Here is a 21,889-nt window from a genome sequence, read left to right on the forward strand (position 1 = left end):
TATAGCCTTTGGTAGGCTTGTTTGCCCAACGATTTTGAGATAGTTCAAGTACTTTTAAATTACAGAATTCTTTTTGTTTTCTCCTCCCCTTACTCTTCCATCTGTCCATCCTTTCCCTCTTTATCTTCCCTCCCTCACCCATTTATTTACTAGATATTCATTGAGCAATCCAGAAGAATGAGAAAGTCAGAGGCTGGAAGAACACAGCCATGGGCCTTCATTCCTCTTATTATAAAAAAAAAAAAAAAAATCCATATCCTCTAACAGAGCCCAGCTCCTGGAACTGGTATGATTTGTTACTGTTCTAGATCCATGTTTAGCCCAACATCATTAAAAATAAACCGAACAAATAAGAAACCATGTGTTTTATTTTAATGCTAGTTTACCAATTCAACGAGAAACACTTTAACCTTGAAAATTTAAAGGGCTAGTTACTTCAAAGTATTTTAAGTGATGTTACATTGTAAATAGAAAATTATGTCTCTTTCTTCTGGCATGATTGTCATTGTATTTAGAGTCACCATTGTAGGCAAAGATAAGGTTTCACTTTGTTCTTTTCCAGTTAATTTTGGGCTTCTATTGTAGGGAACATGTCAAGAAGTGTGTCAGAAGAGTAGGTACATGCTGAAGAGGAGGAAGGCATTAACTATCTCATATGAGTAATAAGAAATGGTATTTGCTGCAGAAGTAAACCAGCAAATTACACTCATGATGACATGGACAAGTTAATGTTCCTTTTAAAATCCCTGACCTTTTGAATTGTTCGCCTCATAGAAAATGATACCCCTCCCCAAATTTTAAAGTTAGAAGTTCTAGGGAGCTTGGAAGAGCTTTACAACATTTACTTCTCTCTTTTATCAGAAAGAAAAGGGATTTACATAGGCAGATAATATCATCATTCTTTGATCTTTGTTGATGCTGTATCATCTGATAGATGTTTTTAGAGTCTTGGAGCAACATGAAGCACATTGATGGAGAGATACATGCTTTTTAAACAAGTCATTTTTTTCTTTGACCTTTCATCTTTCATATACTAACTACTATAAACACAATTTAAAAATTATAAGTTGAAATTCTTTACTTAGATTTAGCTCTCCTTGAGGAATTCAACAAGAGGCAAATGTCAACTCTAAAAAAAACTTTTCTTAAGTGTAGGCTGTGTTATGGTGTGCATACTTTCTATAAAATAAATGCCACTTTCAGCTTCTGTTAACCCACATTATGCCAGGAAATTTCCTAATGGTTCTTGTAGACATTCTCTCTCTCTCTCTCTAAACCTATTACTGTGAAACTAGTTCCTTCCTGACTTATGTTTCTCTGCTATTGCATTACTAATATTTATTGTGTTAGAGTAATTTCTCTTTATAAATTAATTTTCCTTCTCTTCTTAATTTTTTCCATGCTGTTAATTTTTTTTTCAATTTATACTAGCATTTTTATTATGAATTCCTTTCCTTTAAAGATGCATTCATACTTAAATTAGGTTTATTTTGTTTGTAAAAATTAAAATTTCCTGCTTTCTCAAGATATTAAACCTGTAATTGTTCTTGGATTTTGATATTTCTATTTGAACCAATAATGGAGAATGAAAATATTCACACATTAGTCTAAATGATTTTCCTCCACATTTCTATCTTTCCAGCAGCTACTTGAACATTATTTATTTTACCATTTTTGGGATCTCTGAATAAAAAAACATGTTCTTCTATCTCCTGTATGTAAAGAAAGTTATTCTATAATTCTTCATATATGTACTTATATGTCCCACATTTGTGTTGTCTTCTCAATGTCCATTCATTCAGCCAGACATTTGTTTGTTTATTATTATTATTATTTTTATTTTTGAGAGAGAGAGAGCACGAGCAGGGGAGAGGGGCAGAGGAAGAGAGAGAGAGAGAACCCCAAACAGGCTCTGTGCTGATGAGTGTGGAGCCTGTCTTGGGGCTCGATTCCATGACTCTGGGATCATGACCTGAGCCAAAATCAAGAATCAGACACTTAACGGACAGAGCCACCCAGGCGCCCAGGGACACTTATTTAACATCTACCATGGGCCAGACATTGTGTTAGGTTATATGTATTTGAATTGTTTCTTTGCAATTGCAATGTTTTTTGTTTGTTTGGTTGGTTGGTTGGTTGGTTGGTTTTTTTTTTGGGGGGGGGATTTTATAGTTCTAATGCTGCATACAAAAAGTATGGTTAAAACAAATTCTCTTACTTTAATTTAAACCTAATATTCTTGTTTGGTTGATTGAAAGATAATGCATTTATAGATCTAAAAGATATGACTAATAAATAATTACAAAGTAGTTCTGATAATTCTAAAACTTCCCAATGAAATCATCTGTGTATAGTCTCTGTGCATGTGTAAAATTTTATTGACAGCTGCAAAAAAATTACAGAAAACTTGATGACTTTTATTGGCAATAATTTTATTTACAATGGCAAATTAAATACAGGTGAATATAAGCTGTAACTTAATATCATTAATTATGTACCAACTTGGTCAAATGATTAATTTCAGTTAACATAAAAGCAGCTAGATACATGAAAAATTCCTGGCAGTCACGTTAAAATTATTCTATTAGTTAAAAATTCACCTTTTGCAAACAAAGTTTTGTTTCTGAATCTTTATAGATTACTCTATGAGAAAAGAATCAGGAGAAATAGGAAATACGTTTAAAATGGACATTTTGCTCAGATGATTTAATTAATTGGAAGTCATTTCTATTAGCCAGCTCTGTTGAGGCAGGATCATTTGAGCAGAAGATACTGCATAAAGTAACTAAAAGCACTGGCATCTTGGAACAGCTGTGGAGAAATTCTTGACTTCAGCCTCTGCTGCATTCAGTATCCACATTTTGCCGGATTGAACCCAGGGTTGGCCAGCATTTTATGACTTGTGATATTGTGATTTATAATAAGAAATATTTATTTGGTCTTTGTCCCCATTTCTTGCACAGAGTTCCTAAAATGCTTCTAGTTTCCTAAATGATGAGAACAATAAAGGTGTCTTTTTTTATGTGAATGAGGTGACTTTTCAAAAGTACCTGAGATTGGGCACTGGTTGCCAGAAGAGCCAACTCTGTGATTAGATGGCTGGAACCTTCAGTCCCATCCCCCAACCTCCTGGGAGGGGAGAGGGGCTAGGCTTGGATCAATTGCCAAAGGCCAATGATTACATCAATCATATCTATGTAATGAAGAAGCCTCTATATAAATATCCAAAAACAGTAGGGTTGGGAGAACTTCTGGGCTGGTGAACACAGGAAGATTTGGGGCAAGCAGTGCCTCAGGAGAGAGCATGGAGACTCCGTGCCCTTTCCCCTTACCGTGTGCTGTGCATATCTGCCATCTGGTTGTTCCTGAGTCATATCCCTGTCAATAAGCCAGTGATCTAGTAAGCAAAATATTTCTCTGAGTTCTGTGAGCTGCTCCAGAAAATTAATTGAATCTAAGAAAGGGACGGTGGGAACCTCTGGTTTGTAGACACTGTGACTGGCATCCAAATTGGAGGGGCAGGGCAATCTTGTAGGACTGAGCCCTTAACCTGTGGGATCTGATGCTACTTCCAGGTAGTATCAGAATTAAGTTGTAGGACACCCAGTTGGTGTCCTCAGCATTTGCTTGGTGGTCAGAATTGGTCTTGGAACCAGATTAGACTCTTATTTTTAAAAGCCTGAGTTATAGGTACTCCTGAGAGGTTAGTTAGTATATGCAGGTGCAAGATAACTTCTCTCTAGTGACCTAAAGATGCACTGGTCTGATGAGACATGAACTAAATCTCACAGAGAAAAGTTGTCAATTACGGTAGATGCTAGACCTGATAGGTCAAATGAACTTGAGAATCGAAGTCTCCATTTAGCCTACTATAAGTTGGTGTTAGAGAAGTGTCTGCTTGCCTCAGTAGAGGAAGCCTACTGAGGTGGGAGGGGGGACTGGGGTGGGTCCTGGGTAAAAGAATGGAGCTGATTAGGAAGACAATAAGGTGAGTGCGCGCGCGCATGCGTGTGTGTGTGTGTGTGTGTGTGTGTGTGTGTGTGTGTGTGTGTGAGAGAGAGAGAGAGAGAGAGAGAGAGAGAGAGAGAGAGAGAAAGGGAGAGAGAATGAGACAGAGAAAGAATGAGGGAATGGGAGAATGTTTATAGCTTATCATAACTAACTTGGTTTTTGCCCTTCCTGAGGGCTTTTTCTTTAGCTTTTCTCCTTGTGAACCTCCCATTTCCCCCTTGTTTTATTTTTAGTGACAGTTCCATGAATTCAGGAGACCCTAACTAGATAGAACGTTGACCATTACCTCTGCCACTACATAAAAGGAAATTTAATCTCTGTCCTTTTTATATGCCAGCTTCAACCAACAGAGAAGGGGATCCCAGCATTTTTTCTCCATGAGGGGAGATACTTGGGATAGAGATTTTTTGGCTTCTAACCCCTTGCTTAGTTTTCTGTCCCAGAAGTTCAAATGGCTACTCTGATTGGTTAGGCTCTCATGTTGATTAAGCCATATTTTTACTGCTGGGCAGTGTCTCCATGTGGAAGGCCAAAGTCACGTTTGGTGTGTGTTGTTTTGCTCTCTCGTCTACTTTCTTAATCCATAGTCCAGCGTGGTAAGAGAGCCAGAGCCTTTTTCCCAGTGTGAGAAGTAGCCCAGCCATGTTCCCACTGCGTTTTCTTTCCTCAGAATGGCAGCCTGATATGCTAGCAAGGAACAAGACAGCTTGGCATCAGGCAAGGGGACAAGGTGTCCTTCCTTGTTAAACCTTGGTACTTCCTTTGCCCTTGTACTGAAGGGGGTTTCGTGCTGGTCTCTTCTCTCACTGCATTGTAATAACCCCCTCTGATAAGAGAAGTGAAATGGATAGCAGTTTAGTGTGGAAGAAAATTACTTAGGTCTTCTGGCCTAAGCTGTGTCCTCCAATCTAGTATTCTTTAGAGATGTATCCCAGGGTACTGGATACTTGTCAAGATTTATCAAGCTGTACTTTATTTCCTAATCTGCACATATATGTTTACTCTCTGGGTAGGAAATACCAAAGTAATGGGCAGATAAGTGGTACCTGGGCCTCACAGTTGGCTTTCATTTCATTATTTCAAGTAGAATTTAAATTTAAATGATACTCATAATTATTTTAGTCTTTTACATGCTGGATGTTTTGTTCTAATAATGTGAAAACCTATCATTAACTTTTACTGGGCCCTTTTTATAAAGTCTGTTTTATTAGTTTAATCTCTATTAGAGGGAAAACATAAAACACACACACACACACACACACACACACACACACACACACACACGGTCACAATTAATTCCAGAATCTTGGGGATATAGGAATGTCTACACCAAATTCTAGGTCAATTCAGTCTCCTTGATTAAGAAAATACTGACTGAATTCCCGCTCTGAGCCAGGCAGAATGCTGGGGATGCAAGGGGACTCACCTGAATCATAAGCAAGGATGGAAATTTATTTATGCTAGATTGAAAGTTTGTAGTGCTTTACGGAATAACCGAAAAACCCTGTTATCAGCTAAATAGGATAAAAGACAACTCTGAGCCTTGTATGAACACTTGATCGTCTGTTTCTGCATGCTTATTTCCTAAAACTCAAAGATGTGGCACAATCCAAAAGAAGCCTCAGGCTCTGCTACTGCATCCCACCTAAGGGTCTCCTGACTCTTCTGCTTGGTTGGATTTCTTGCCAATCACTATTCTGATAGTAATACCCATCTTCTCTCTGAGTCTGTAACTCTTGTCTAAAATAGGTTTATTTATCTTTGTGGTCACCAGTGTTCCTGGGACTTAAAATATTTTCTTTTTCAAAGGGTACCTCCTTTCTGATACTCAGTTTTCACTTGCATTTCCTACCTTTATTGTTAAAAGCATCTGTAAAGTTTACAGGTTATATCTTTTTGTTTTTAGTAGTTTTTTTTTTAAAGATAGTTTTTCCATCCTCAGAAGGTAGAGGTTATAAAGTCACTTGTAATTATGGCTAAATCAATTTCTAAACCAATACCTAAAATAGTGTTCTAGCTCCCTACGGGCTATTGGCATTGGTTTTCTTTGTTTGATCCATGTGTGGCTTTGGTTTGGTAAGAATTTGAAGTACATGTGCATGTAAAAGTACCTAATATAAGCAACTTATCCTTGAGGAGGATTAAACAAAATGCCCCATGTGAGGTCACCAGTGCTATGTTTAATGGTCTTGCTCGGGAAGAATCATGGCATCCATAGCTCAATATCATGGAGGTTCAGATGATAATTAGGAAAGGCCACTTCTCACCAACTGGAGTTTAAAAATGTTTTCAGGCGTCGCATTCTAAATTAGTCTATTATTGGAGCTTTTTTTCTAGAAAATAAAATGAGAAAATACTGAACATAAATATGACCTGATGTATATGCCTGTCATTTTCTACTCAAAATATGTTTTGTTATGAAGAGAACTGTATATAATAATTTTTATATGTCTAGTCCTCAGATACTTGATATTGATCCATTTCTATTGTCATTGTGAATGGATGAACTTTTTAAAACCTTTAAAAAAAATTTTTTTAAGTTTATTTATTTTGAGAGAGAGAGTGTGCATGAGAGTGGGGGAAGGTCAGAGAGAGAGAGAGACAGACAGAACCCCAAGCAGGCTCTGCACTGTCAGTGCAGAGTCTGACTCCGGGCTTGAACTCATGAACTGTAAGATCATGACCTGAGCTGAAATCAAGAGTCGGACACTTAACTGACTGAGCCACCCAGGCACCTCTAGAATTTTTTCTTAATGAGGCTTATTTCTAGTTGGATATATTGGGATTATATTAATGCTTGCTAAGTGCTCAATAGATTATTTGATGAATGTATGAATGAATGTACAAATGAACTTGAAAGTAGAAAAATAAAACTAATTCTGTGCTTTGTCTCCATGAATAATTTATAGAACTAGACAATTTGTATTAGTCTCAGAGGTTGAATCTAGTAAGGACAGGGATAAGGTTTAAGCACATCCAGAACAATACATGTAGGGTGAGGGTGAGGTCATGAGAAATGTCAGGGCATTATTGAGGACTTATTCTATACCCACACTATGCTACAAACTTCCACAGTTGTTATCCTCTCTAAATCACACAATAGCCTTATAGACGAGGCGTTACTTGCCTTATTTTATAAGGGAAGGTATTAGTGGCTCCACAAGTTAGGTAACTACCCAAAATTACATAGCCTACAAGTGGTAGAACCAAGATTTAAACTTTTAAAACCATAGCTAGTGATCTAATGAGGATGGCCATCTTATGAGGATGGGCTTGTCTGGATTTCAATGTTGTTCTGTTGAAACACAATGGAATCCCCACAGCTGTAAGGTGAGTTCAAGCATGAGAAAGAATAAAGAAATATTGCATAAAGATTTCGTTTGGCAGGGAACTATAGGGATTTAGAAATACAAAGTAGCCTAAAAGATATGAATTCCAGACCAATTCATTTCATTTACTCATTTATGATATATTTATTCATTCAGTAAATATTAATTTGGTATTCTTCAAGTACAATGAGCCCATACTACCCACACCTGACTTGTCTTGGGTGCCTCTCTGGTACCATGTTGCATTTTTTTTGGCTTTCCAAAGTGAACCTTCGTTTGCAGGTTTTATCCTTGAATCCATTCACTGACACTTAGATGATAATTTCCTTCTTGATTTGCAGCCAGGGGCATCCCAGTTAGTGAGAGAGACTGGTGTAAAGGGGTATGAGGAGCCAAAGGAGGTAATATTTCTCCATTTCTGCTGATAAGGCCACCCAAGCAAGTTTTCCTGAGGCTATGGTAATCTGGAAGTCTGTCTCTCACTTATTATCTGCAGAATCTAGAAGCTCTGTGGCCATATTGCTAAGATAAGCTAATGAGAGTATATTACTCAATAACAGATGCTGATCTGTCTAATCTTTCTTTGGTATTGGAAGGTGTCCTAGAACACCAGGTGTTAGAGGTAGGTTTTCTTGTCACTTGTGCAACCACTTGCATGTGCATTAAGTACATGAGGTAACAGGTGAAATACCTAAATCAGTTTAAAAGTCAACCAGTTAACTGTGAGTATAACAGAAATAGAATGAGCTTTGAAAATGCCGAAGTTCTATAACATATTTGTTGCTATTGGGAGTCCTTCATGATGACTTCAGTGGATGGTTACATCACAATTAGTAGATATTCAAATATCACAAAGACTTTCTTATGGGCAGCGGAGTGGCATAAGGCAGTGCTTCTGAAACTGTAATATGCGTATAAATCCCCTGAGGATCTCCTTAAAATACAGGTTCTGATTCAGCGGGTCTAGGGTGAAGCTTGAGATTCTGCATTTATAAAAAAACTCCCAGTGTTGCTGTTGCTGCTGCTGGTTCATGGACCACACTTTGTAGCATGGATGTAAACTTGAGAGTATTATCATCCTGCAATTCATGGGAATTTATGAAACATTCTATTTTAAAATATACACATGCATGTGTTGCAGGATTCATGGTATGTAATCAAATTATTTTTGTCTTTCTGCCCCTTTAAAATTCATTCAGTAATCACTGGTTCCCTTGGATGAAAATTTCTCCAGACCCTGTGACTTTTCTTCTCATGCTTAGGTCATAGATCATCCCACTGTCAATTAAGATCACGAACCAGGCTCAATTCAATAATTAGATTTGGGGGCCCAGGATATTAACCAAGCTCTGCCCTTAATTTAACAGGAAAATCTCCTTTGGCCCAGCCTGGGACTGTTTTCCCTGCAGTCTGCCCTGGAAAGAGGCTCTCATTAGACTTTCTCTATATAGCCATTTTGGGCCTTTTGGTTTAAAGCAGATTTTTTCCTCATGGAGTACTTTTGTGGCATCTTTCCAGGTGCTGGAGATCTCCTTCTTCTAGTGCCCCTGTTGCTGGCTGGCTGAGCTATTTGGAATTTGGTAGCCACTTGCTCCTCCTGCTTTGTATCCTGGGAATTTGTCCTCACCTCCAGCCTCTTGCTACTGGGCCAGACTCTAATCAGCTGCCTACCTCCGGTCCACACGAAACATGCTAGTGTCCTGTTGCCTGAAGAACTCTGGGAATGAGGTGGATCTGCCTCCAGAGCAGTTATCCAGGCATCCCTAGTCCTCTAGATCCCTTGAGTAGAAAGCAAATGGCAGGCCTGGGGTCCCCAAAGTACAGGGGTGCACCATTCAGGATGGCCAAGTGGACCTATCTGAATCCTTAATATAGAGTGGGGTGGTGGACTATTAATAAGGCAACAGCTCTTTTTAGAGTGTTCCCTTCACAGATATCCCTTCTCCTTTCTTTTCAATTCTTTCATATTCTCAAAGTAGGCCAGAGGGTTCAGAAGTCATGGAATAGATTCTCAGAAGAAATTTCCTTTGAAATTCTTTATATGGTAGTTTGGCCCTTCACTTTTAAGTGTCACTCTTGTTATTGTAACAGAATGTCAAGGACCTAAGTTTCTCAAGTGCTACATACCCTGAGGTGGGGGGGAGGATACATTTCCCCCATTTTGCAGGTGAAGATACTGAAGCACAGAGAGATTAAGTAAAAAATGCTGGTGTGAACATAAGAAGTTTTACTCCTGAGTTGGTAGTCTTAATTCCTCTGGTAGAATACTTTCAAATATTTGAAGGCAGTATAATGTTTTATCCAAAGGAGAAGGTTAAAAAGCAAGTGGTAATTCAGACCTGCAGAGTGAAATCTTTGGATAACATTTTTGGCTGTAGGTATTAATTATCATTGTCTTAAAAGACATGTATGTGGATTGCATTTCCTAAAGTGTGTTCCATGAATCCACGATTCCTTCAACCATTCAACATACTGCATCTTACACAGGACAGGGCATTCTGTCCCTTTTGAAGATTTACAGTCTATTACCATTATAAATTCTAGGAAATCCTATAGAAAAGTCTATTTAACCCCAAATTATTTGATACTAGGTTTTTTTAGTTTGCCTTTTTTTTTTTTTTTTTTTTTTTTTGGTAACACCAAAATTGTTTGGAAGCTCCAGAAAATTGGCTTTTGGGAATTTTGTAATGGATCCGTTGATTAATTAAGAGATGCATGAAGGTGCATCTACTGATTCCATGTTCTTCTTCCTTTGGTTGTAAAGAATGTTTAATCTGCAGTTATGTTTTGCAGTAATTTGAAAGATTTCCTCAAGCACATTTTAATTCCTATTTGCAACTAAGCCCCTTTATTAAATAACATTGAAAATAACAGTAAGAGTGTTAACATCCATTTGTGTAAAATGAAATTGGTACAGTGACTGTCAACCTTGTCTGCCTCATAACTACCTGGGAAGCTTTTAAATATCTGATGCTCAGATCACACCCCAGGCCAATTAAAGCAAGAATCTCTGGGAGTAGAACCCAAGTATCCATCCTTCCCACAGTCATATGATTTGACCTTCCCACAGTCATATGATAAATAATCTAGATACTTAGGTGTACTTCAACTAGCTCTCTGAAAGGAAGAGTAAATATTCTACTACCAACAGATATAGTCTGGTCAAAATAAAATGGTTAAAACGTAAGATTTTCTCTTTTTTAAAAAACTAAATGCATGCTATTTAACACTTCCACATTATGGCAATTACAAAGATATTCCTTATTGAGGTTTTGTAATTTATGATCTTTGATGTTAGCCCCCTCTTCATTTGGCTCTCATTTGTCAATTTTATATTTCCAAACTGCACTCTACTGAAAATAACGAAATTAGATCAATATAGTTATGTTAATGGATGTAATATGCAGCTCATTTGAAAGAGAATGGCAATACATATTTTCATAAGTTCTACATTACTCAACTCATTGACCAGAAATGTGTTAATGATATAATACTGGTATTTTGAATGTCTGAGAGTTCCGTTGATGGCACCTTAGAGATAAAAAACCTACTTAACGTGCATGAAACTAGAATGAATGACTGCACTGAATATATTTAAATTATCTTTAATGTCCTGTTTTTAACAGCACATTTTATTCAAACTCATTGACTATTATTCCTGGAACTTAAATAAATCAACTGTGCATTTTTGTTCATCTTGGCTCACACAATTTCATGTCATTTTGTTTGAATAGTGAGTTTAATTTTGTTTGCCAAATAAAAGAAAAACAAAATCATGGGGCTATAAAAAACACAATGCCAGAATCATGTGATTTAATAAGAACAAGCCAGGGGTAAATTCTTACTTGGTATTTTCTTCCTTCCAATCTCAGACACACACTTCATTGCTTTCCCCTTTGGCCTTTGCTCTTATCATGTATTGTTTCTTGTTTCAAGATTTACATTTGTAGTGGGAAAACCAATACTGATGGTTTCTATGTAGTGAGGAACTGCCAAGATATCTTTGCAGTATCTTTAGGAAACAGAAATCTATCCGATGTTTTCTCCCTGAGAAGGCAGTAGTCATGAGATGGAAGGAGGTAGGAATTTAAAAGAATTGCTTGTTGGAATATTTGAATGAGGGTGAGATACAGAAGGAGTCTTGTTGGACAGAAAATGGATTTGTATAAATGGCAGACTACTTGTCAATCTATAGAGAAGCCAAGGATTAGCAACAAAAGATATTAACACTTAAACTTTATATTAATCAAAAAATAGAGAAACTAAGGAATCCTGGATACACCCATACATTGAAAAAATCATTTGTAAATTTCAGAATATGAACTGCCTTCCTAGGGACTATTATCTAAATATCATCTGCCTAAAAAGAACACATTTTAATTGGACCTCAATTGGCAAGTTCTTCCCCACTCCTTTTCCCTTTGTGAAGACGTTTCAACAGGCAGTATGGGAGAGTGCAGTTTTAAAAGGGGAAACGGTGAGCAAACACTGTCACCTGAATCTTACCCCTGTGACACAGACAACTGTTTTCATATAATTCTTCCTAATTGTAGTTTACTAGTCTAAAGGGCATTACTGAGCTGGTTTCATTTATTTTTTCTATTTAATAAAAATACATGAAAGCACGAGAAAGGAAGTTTGAAGTTGCTAGAATGAGTTCTATTTTCTCCATAAATAGGTTGGAACTAACTGGAGCCTGTTTCAACAATTGTCAAGGTGAGATGCCATCTAATGTTGCAGAGATCCAAAACTATGAATTAGCCTAGAGCTAGATAGAGCACATTTGCTTAAACCAATGGTGACACCTGGTGGCTGGATATGCTAATGACTTTTTTAGATGCCTTCAAGTTTTCCCAGAGCTTGGTAAGGCTGGTTTTTTAAAATGGCTGCCTTTTCATTGAGATAATGGTCCAAGGGCCAAACGGAGGTCTTCTAGTTCAGATTTTGTCTCTCTACTTTATTTTTTATATTATGAGTTTTTTTTTTAAATTATGATTAAGGAGGTGAATAAACAACATATTTTTCAGTGAATGATAACTTGGTAATCTTTTAAATGCAGTACTATAAACAGAGCTCTTGTGTCTTACCCGCCCCCCGGGCATGGAGGATTATGCGGCTGTCATACAATTGTCTCCATTAGTGCAGGGTGTTAAAAAGCAAACTGAAGCGTATTAAAAATTTTAAGAGTTTATTTGTGCAAAAATCAATTTGAATCGTAAGATTTCAGCCAGGACAAACAGTAACGATTCCTGGCAGTATTGAACAACGCTGTGGATGCAAAAGGTGATCCCAAAGAGGGTACAAAAGATAATATCCTCTCAAGATCCAGAGTCTCTACAAAAGATAACCCAGGGGGGAAAAAACCCTCAGTTCCACTGAGATCTGGCAATAGTTAGTAGGACCCTAGAAGCAAGTGGAGTGCAACCTACATTTGTCAGCTGTATCTAGTTGCAAATGGGAGGCAACATTTCTGTTTGGCCATATTTTGGGGGGCCCCCAACCTGATGGCTGACAAACCAAGTTCTCATGACAGAAAATGAGGCAAATAAGGTAATAGCTGTTCTGAGGAAGGATTAACAACCAATGGGCACTTGAGAGCAAACTGACCAGTCACAATGCAAAGATTTTTTTTCCCCTGCCAATCTGAATTTGTAAAAGAATGATATGATGGGTGCCTGGGTGGCTCCATTGGTTAAGCTTCAGACCTCAGCTCAAGTCTCGATCTCCTGGTTCTTGGGTTTGAGCCCCACCGTTGGGCTCTGTGGTGGCAGCTCAGAGCCTGGAGCCTGCTTCACATTCTGTGTCTCCTCTCTCTCTGCCCCTCCCCTGCTGGCACTCTGTCTCTCTCTCAAAAATAAACATTAATAAAGATAAAGAAGGACATGAAATTTTACCTTCCTTTCTCGATCAGGCACCACAAATAGACATCTGGGAGAGCTGACTGGTAAGAATACTTACTCTTCTGCTGGCTTCTGCCAGTTTTCCAAGGATCCTGGCTGCAGGCTTTGGAGGGAGTGGGATGTCCTGGTCACCAGAACCTGTAGAGGAGGAAAAATAATTTTTCCTTTACCTTTTACAGTGAGTACCTGGCTGAGACACCTTTATCTCTATGGCACCTCAAGACTTATCTAGGTTTAAGGTTCTCCACTGGCCACTGAATTTGAAGATAATGGTTGGTAAGGTTATCCTGCTTGTTCAGCCTTAAAATTTTGTTCACCTGAGGCCTCATACTAGACTCAGTTCAGTTTAAGTTGGATCCAGCCTGACTTCAGACCTAATCCGGTTTCGAAGAGAGGCCCAGGCCGTGAATGCACCTGGTCCGGTTTCCAGGTGGGACCCAGGCCGTCCCCGGAGCCGGTCCGGTTTCCAGGTGGGACCCAGGCCGTCCCTGAACCCGGTCTGGTTCCCAGGTGGGACCAAGGTCGTCCCTGAACCCGGTCTGATTTCCAAGTGGGACCCAGGTCGTTCCTAGAGCTCATCCGGTTCCCAAGTGGGACCCAGGTCGTTCCTAGAGCTCATCCGGTTCCCAAGTGGGAGACAGGCTGTCCCTGAACCCGGTCTGGTTCGCAGGTGGGACCCAGGCCGTCCCCGGAGCCGGTCCGGTTTCCAAGTGGGACCCAGGCCGTCCCTGAACCCGGTCCGGTTTCCAAGTGGGACCCAGGCCGTCCCTGAACCAGGTCCGGTTTCCAAGTGGGACCCAGGCCGTTCCCGGAGCCGGTCCGGTTTCCAGGTGGGACCCAGGCCGTTCCCGGAGCCGGTCCGGTTTCCAGGTGGGACCCAGGCCGTTCCCGGAGCCGGTCCGGTTTCCAGGTGGGACCCAGGCCGTTCCCGGAGCCGGTCCGGTTTCCAGGTGGGACCCAGGCCGTCCCTGAACCCGGTCCGGTTTCCAAGTGGGACCCAGGCCGTACCTGGAGCCGGTCCGGTTTCCAGGTTGGACCCAGGCGGTCCCTGAACCAGGTCCGGTTTCCAAGTGGGACCCAGGCCGTTCCTAGAGCTCACCCGGTTCCCAAGTGGGACCCCGGCCGTACCCGGAGCCGGTCCGGTTTCCAAGTTTGATGCAGACTGGCTCCAGCTGGTTCTTGGACCTCCAAGTCTGAAGGCTCCTTACAGAAGCTGTCCTAGAGGGACTTACCGTGTCCTCCAGAGACAGCAAGAACGCTGCGCCTTCAAGGAGCTCAACAGGTACCTGTGTCCTGGGGCTCCTGGGGCTGTTGGGAGTGTCCTTCAGGTCCCTCTTCTGACCTGGAGCTGGTAAAAGATAAACTGAGGCGCGTTACAAATTTTAATAGTTTATTTGAGCAAAAATGGATTCAAATCAGACAGCTTCCAATCTAGCCGATAGAAGGGAGCTCCAAGGAGCTGCACAAACTGAAAGATTTTTATACGTGGAGGGCAAGGGAACCAGGAATTTATACCAAGCAGAAAGGCTTTGGCTCTGGCAGGATCGCTTTCCCCATGCTGATCAGGTAATTCCTGATTGACTGGTTTAAGAATGCATTCCTGGGAGAGCCTAAAGTGTAAGTAAGTGAAGTTTTGGTTTGATTCCTTCCGGACAGCTCTTAGTTTCTACACAGGAATGAGTGAGTGAGCAATGCTCAATATTCCTGCCTCCCCCTGCCCCCTACCCCCCTCACCCCCACCATTTAATAGCCACAGTTTATGATGTGTGGAATCTTGAAATTCCCCTAGTGCAGAGTGACCACCACCTCCAGCTTTGTCCTTCTCCATGCTATCTGGTTTATTCTGAATTCCCTCCTTTTCCAGTCTCGGTCGTAGTGGCCTGTTTTTTATTTCGTTTTGTTTTCATACATTTAACATTTACAGTGATCCTCTCTATTAATCTGTCTATTGCTGTTTTTTCCCCCATGATCTAAGATAAGAAACTTGAAACTCAGCACATTTGAAGAAATTTCTGTGAAGTGTGTGTCTTCACAACATGTCCAAATGGTCTTAAGTCTGGAAGGGTGAGACCCTCCCTACCCAATTCCTCCTCTTCAGCTCCTTTTTAACTCCTGTCTGTAGTTTTAGGATTGTTTGTGGACAAGAAAGTGGATCCAACAAGAGAGAATGTAGAGAGCTTCTCTTTCCTCTATACCCTTGTCCACTGTGGCTTATGAAACAGGAAGTAGAGTTATAGGCAGGTGTGTATTCAGTTTAGTTTCCCCCAGGAACACTGACAGCTGGTTCAAACAAAAATCTGAATTATTTATAAGAGACTGTAGCAAAATATTTACTTTAGGAACTCTTGCCATTTTAGGCCAGAATCATTTATAGTGTCTATTATTTAGAGCTGCAGTTGGCTTTACTATCATTTATTCATTCGTAAATTGAGTCAGTGAGCCTTTAATTCTGCAGATACTGTAGGAATGAACCAGATTAGGTTATATTCTTAAGCAGTTTATTTATTTATTTATTTTTTAAATTTTTTTTTTCAACGTTTATTTATTTTTGGGACAGAGAGAGACAGAGCATGAACGGGGGAAGGGCAGAGAGAGAGGGAGACACAGAATCAGAAACAGGCTCCAGGCTCTGAGCCATCAGCCCAGAGCCCGACGCGGAGCTCGAACTCACAGACCGCGAGATCGTGACCTGGCTGAAGTCGGACGCTTAACCGACTGCGCCACCCAGGTGCCCCCTTAAGCAATTTAGAAGTCAGAGTTAATTTGATAGACTTAACCATTGTACTTTTAAAATATTGCTTCCTCATTTGTGTTCCCCTATATAGTCTAGGAGAGGATGAATTCTGGAACACACAGCAGTGGCATAGAGGATGGCCTGTTACTGCTTCCCAAATTCTGGGGTATGCATGTGCCAGCACAGGTGCCTGTCACACAGTAGATGTTCTGTGTATAGTTATGTAATTGTTGTATAATTGTTAAACTGACTGCCTGAGTGAATATGATGATGCCATCGGCATGCTTGAAATCTTCTAAGGGCCTCATGTTGTGCAAACAATAAAGTCCCGTCTTTGACTCTGACCTTCAAGCCCTGCTTATCTTTCAAACCTCCCTCATGTAGCTCCATCTGCACTGGTGGATTTTTTTTTTTTTTTTTTTACAAAATTTTTTTTCAATGTTTTGTTTTTGAGAGAGAGAGAGAGACAGACCATGAGTGGGGGAAGGACAGAGAGAGAGGGAGACACAGAATCTGAAGCAGGCTGCAGGCTCTGAAGTCATGAACCATGAGATCATGACCTGAGTTGAAGTTGGACGCTTAACCAACTGAGCCACCCACGTGCCTCTGCACTGATGTTTTTAAAATCTCTCCTATATGAGAACTTTTGCACATATTTTCCCTCTGTCTGGAATACTCTTTTCTCTGTCCTTCTTTGGGTCCCAGTTCAAATGTCTTGTTCTCAGAAAGGCCTTCACTGACTTCCCTATTTGACTTTTTTAAAGTTTATTTATTTTGAGAGAGAGAGAGAGCATGCATGAGCTAGTGGGGGAGGGACAGAGAGAGGGAGAGAGAGGATCCCAAGCAGGCTTCATGCTGTCAGCGCAGAGCCCTACGAGCCCGAAGTGGGGCTCAAACCGTGAGATCATGACCTGAACTGAAATCAAGAGTCAGCTGCTTAACCTAGACTGAGCCACCCAGGTGCCCCCGACCTCCCTATTTAAGTAGGTTCCTCTACTATTCTCCATGTCAGAACCTTGTTTGTTGCTGGTGTCGCATTTACCTCAATTTTCAATAATTTAATATTTAGTATAGTTTAAAAATTTTATTTGCTTTTTTCCCCCAGACTGCTAGCTCAGGGCCTGCCTATTGTAGATACTACAGAGAGAGCAATACAGCTGTAGGGCAATGCATAAGTAACCATGAAGTGAGAGTACTGTGTGCCTTTTTCAAATGGTTGGAGTGAATATATGGGTAAAACCAATTTTTTTCTTTGCAGTATAGACCTCAGATTTTTCTCTAATCTTCTGGGGTTAAGTGTTCTGTAATCTTCTGAAGGGTTAACGAAATTTTTCTGAGTCTGTGGGTCACATATTTCTGGTTTCCTTTTTTTGTAGATAATCTCTCAGCTTTTATAGGCTTCACTTTGTAGAAGCAAACATACTGTTACTTTGTTGTGGCAACCTGGACGGACTAAGACACCGTGTTCTCATGTGCTGCACTGACATCTCCAGCCCCCAACATCTCTGGCCTAGACCATTCCTGCCCTCCTACATTTGCTCCTTCACATTGCAGCCAGAGTGAACTTTATAAATAAATCAGTTCTGTAGTCTGTCCTAGTTACTATCCTGGCCATGTTATGTACAGGCATGTGTGATGATATGTTCTGAAATCTCTCTGGGTTTCAGTTTACTATCCAAAAAATAAGGATAGTAAAGCATCTATCTTATAGGCTTGTTACAAATTTTTTTAAATGTTTATTTTTGAGAGAGAGAGAGAGAGACAGGATGTGAGTGGGGGAGGGCAGAGAGAGAGGGAGAGCCAGAATCCGAAGGAGGCTCCAGGTTCTTAGCTGTTAGCACAGAACCTGAAGCAGGGCTTGAACTCACAGACTGTGATATCATGACCTGAGCCAAAGTTGGACACATAACTGACTGCGCCACCCAGGCACCCCTCGGCTTGTTTAAATGATTAAGTGAGGGGCGCCTGGGTGGCGCAATCTGTTAGGTGTCCAACTCTTGATCTCCGCTCAGGTCATGATCTTGCCATTCATGAGTTCAAGCCCCACATCAGGCTCTGTGCTGATGATGTGGAACCTACTTGGGGTTCTGTCTCTCTTTTTCTCTGACCCTCCCCCGTTTGCACTCTCTCTCTCAAAATAAATAAACTTAAAAAAAATAAATGATTAAATGAGTGCATATTTGTGAAACACAGTAGTCTAAGTACATAGCACTATATCTGAAGTTTTAGGATATAAGAAAACTCCCACTGCTTCTCATTACACTTCAGTAAAATCCAGACTCTTTACCATGAATCTCTAAGGCTCTACATTATCTTGTTTCCTGCCTCCCTCTTCACACTGGCTGCTTATGACTTCTCCTTGCTCACTCTTCAGCCACATGGACCTTTCTTCTGCCTTCTGGTTTTAAAACCTGCTTTTACCGTAGCCTGGAATATTTTTCCTCCAGATCTGTGTTTACTTCTGTCCTTGCCAATTGAGATCTCTGTTAAAACATGGCCTCTTCTAAGAAACCTTTCCTGACCACCTTATCCTTCACACACCCCTAATTGTACTCTATTCCTGTATCGCTGTTGTTTTTTACTTAACAGTTGCCATAATTATGTTATAAATTGGTTTATTTACCTGTTTACTTCCTGTCCCCCAAACTCCTAAGATATCTCCATGATATCAAGCACTTTGTCTGGTTTACCTTTGTTTTCCCAGCATATAGAACAGTGCCTGGCACCTAGTAGGTGCTTCACCAATATTTGTCAGATAACTTGCCAAACAGTCTCATAAATGCACTTCTCCATATGGTAGAATTATTGCCATTTCATTATTCTTGGCTAATGCACGAAATCTATGGAATAAACTAATCTTCTTAAATTAACTATAAGCACTTAGCTGGGATTAAGCAAATTCTAAACTTACATGATTATAGTACGGGGAATTGCTTTGACCTCTCATAGTTGCATGTTTAAGGGATTTTTTTTTTGTATTTTCAATGCCCTGAGTTAATTAAATAGGTCTGTAGTGTAATTTTTTTCAGTTGATACCACTTTTATTAAACCATTATGTAAAAATGGTATCTCTGGTCTTCCCTGATAGATGCGATTTAAGTTCCTTGGGATAGTTGAAGAAGATAAAGAAGAAAGGAAATAAGACTGGGACTTAGAAATAAGACTTAGAGCCTAACACACTTTGAGGAATGTAACTTCTGATTCATGTCACATTTTATCAGTTTGGTAAGAATGGGGAATAGTGATAGCCCACTGCAGCATTGCATACAAAATTATAGAGGAATATGGAGGAGGGAGACATTCATTCTGACTGCATGGGTCTTTGGACATAATAGTGGTGAGATTAATTAGAATAAATGAGATAATCATGAGTCCTCCACCTCAAATTCTATAATGTGGCACTGACATAGCAATATTAGCATCATGTATGTACTTGAAGGGCTTTCTACAGTGAACTCTGTATTTTTGGAAAAATTCATTGCCTATAAATAATCATAATCTTTTAGAGTTTTGCTTTGGTTCTAGTTTCTTATTTCTATAGCTACACTTTGTGTTTTTTTAAATTTATTTATTTATTTATTTATTCATTCATTCATTCATTCATTCATTCATTCATGTATGTATGTATTTATTTAGAGAAAGAGTGTGGGCAGGGGAGGGGCAGAGAGAGAGAATGCCAGATAGGCTCCATGCTGTCAGCTCAGACCCCGACATGGGGCTCAATCCCACGAACTGCGAGATCATCACTTGAACCAAAATCAAGAGTCAGCCACGTAAACGACTGAGCCCCCCAGGTGGAATGAAACTCATCACTTGGTGGAAAATGAAAGGTAGAAATCTGATGGTTTGTTTTTAGGTAGTGTTACAATGTTCCTGCTTCAAACCCATTTCCTCAGATTGGTGTCATATTATCTTGCCATCAGAATGGCTGCATCAAAGCAGCTTTATCAATAGATCATACCCTCAAAATAAAGAGCAGGCACATTACCTCAATACAAGAGTAGTTGTTATACCATCTGCCCTTGCAAATATGCCTCCATGACATTCATGCCAATTAAATCAAGTGCATTAGAAGTCAGCAATGACTTAATTCCATGTCTGGCACATTAACAGCTGTGTGTTTATATATCAGTTATGAGAATAGGAGTACTAAACTATAGAAGCAATCTAGGTGGCACTTTCTAAACAACGTAGATCAATTTAAAGTGGATTCACTGTAGCAAGTTATGTATAGTGGAATAGTAACATCAAACCTGTAATTAATGTCCACAAAAGGAGCGGTACATGACAAGAGTAAAATATCTAGATTGAATTATTAAAATTCTTCAGATGAATCAATTCAGTTAACATTTATTTGAGTGCCTACTGTGTATTAGGCATTGGGGGTAGAGCAGTGAACAAAACAGACAACAAATTTCCCCACCTTTATGGAGCTCTCCTTTCTGCTAGAGGCTCAGTTAAAACACTGAGAGTTAAATTTGTCGTGTGTTAGAAAGTGATAAGTTCTAGGAAGAAACATAATGCAGGAAAGGAGATTTCACTTCTGTCAGCAAATTCTGATCGTTTTATTTGTAAAATATATTCGGAATCCAAGCACTTTTGCCACTTCCACCTGCTCAGGCCAACCCACTAAGATTATATCAAGGGCAGAATAATGCAGTAGCCTCCAGATTGATCACTCTGTTTTAACGTGGCCCTTCGCAGTTTATTGTTAATACAGCTTCCAGAATCATCCTGCTAAAAAGAAAACTTAGATAATTTATGTCCTCTAAACTCTCCAATGGTCACCCAAAGTAAATGGTCAAGTCTTTATAATGCTATCAAATCCCTGAATTATCTGGCCTTTGCTTTCTCTTTAGGTTCATCTCTTCTTAATCTTTCCTCTTCTCCAGCCCTCCTGGACTACATGCTGTTCCTTGAATACTGCATCTCCTGCTTTAGGGCGTGTGTTGTTGCTGTCTCTCTGCCTAGAAATCATTGTATTTATTCTTTTTCTTTGGACATCATGATTCTCAAGTCACCTCTGGTCCTTACAGGAAACAGTCCATTCAAATTGGGTAATTTGAAGAGAGTTTTGCGGATGTATGAGCAGGGTGTGGGAAAAGCACTGAGTGCAGTGCCATCGAGAACCAGGGGTGAGGTGAAGGGACTGAGTTATCAGGACATAGACATGGTGAGGCTATGTGAACAGGGCTGCCAAGGCCTTTGGTGGGAAGATGCAGCTAGCCTGGGGGGACCCCTCAGGGAGGGAGGTGGAGGAATAACTACCCTGACCTCACTGCTCGGCATTGGAACCCACTGGAAGCCAATGGATAAGGCAGCCTTGTTAGCTTTCTGGCAACACAGTAAGCAACAATATCCTTTTTCATCTCTCATACTAGGAAAGATGAAAAGATCAACAATATATAGTTTGTCAAACAAAACAAAGCAAAACATAACTTCTTCTGCAAAGAAGATTATAGGGGCTTCTCTGTGTGCGTTTGTGTTTGCACCCTCCACTCCCTCCACCTGTTGTGATTTTTTATGGAGGGCCACATGGTGATTAAAGATGCGTTTAGCATTTGGTAGTTTTGGATCAGCCTATTTAATTCAGACATTCTTTATCCTCTATTGTCCTCCCCTCTCAACAAGCCTATTAGGTGCCAAGAACTATGTTAGAAGTTGTTGGGAAGACAGGCTTGTTTTGGAAGAACTTACGATGTAGTTAGGGACATAGGGCAAACCCATGATAGTAAGCAAATCAAGATGATAGATGGTTATGCATGTGGTAGGATGGAGTTCCAAAGATGGCTGTTGTTGAGGACTTGGTGCAGTGGGGAGTTTCTTTGGAGGGGACAGTGTAGGGGAGCTGTACTGTGAAGTTCCGTGGGGGAGAAAGGAAAGCCTTCTAGGTGACCAGACCAAGCACAAATGTG

At 40.1% G+C, this 21,889-nt stretch overlaps 1 protein-coding gene across 1 annotated transcript in view; it reads left to right on the plus strand.

The window, feature by feature from the left end:
• Positions 1–14,404: 14,404 nt before the first annotated feature.
• Positions 14,405–21,889, plus strand: part of NXPH1 (neurexophilin 1) — a 397,537-nt gene continuing 390,052 nt past the window's right edge. The window contains exon 1 of the mRNA XM_019825521.3: positions 14,405–14,522. The gene's annotated coding sequence lies outside the window, so the exon portion shown is untranslated. The remainder of the gene's footprint in view (positions 14,523–21,889) is intronic.

This window comes from Felis catus, chromosome A2, assembly GCF_018350175.1.
Source record: "Felis catus isolate Fca126 chromosome A2, F.catus_Fca126_mat1.0, whole genome shotgun sequence".
Taxonomy (NCBI): domain Eukaryota; kingdom Metazoa; phylum Chordata; class Mammalia; order Carnivora; family Felidae; genus Felis; species Felis catus.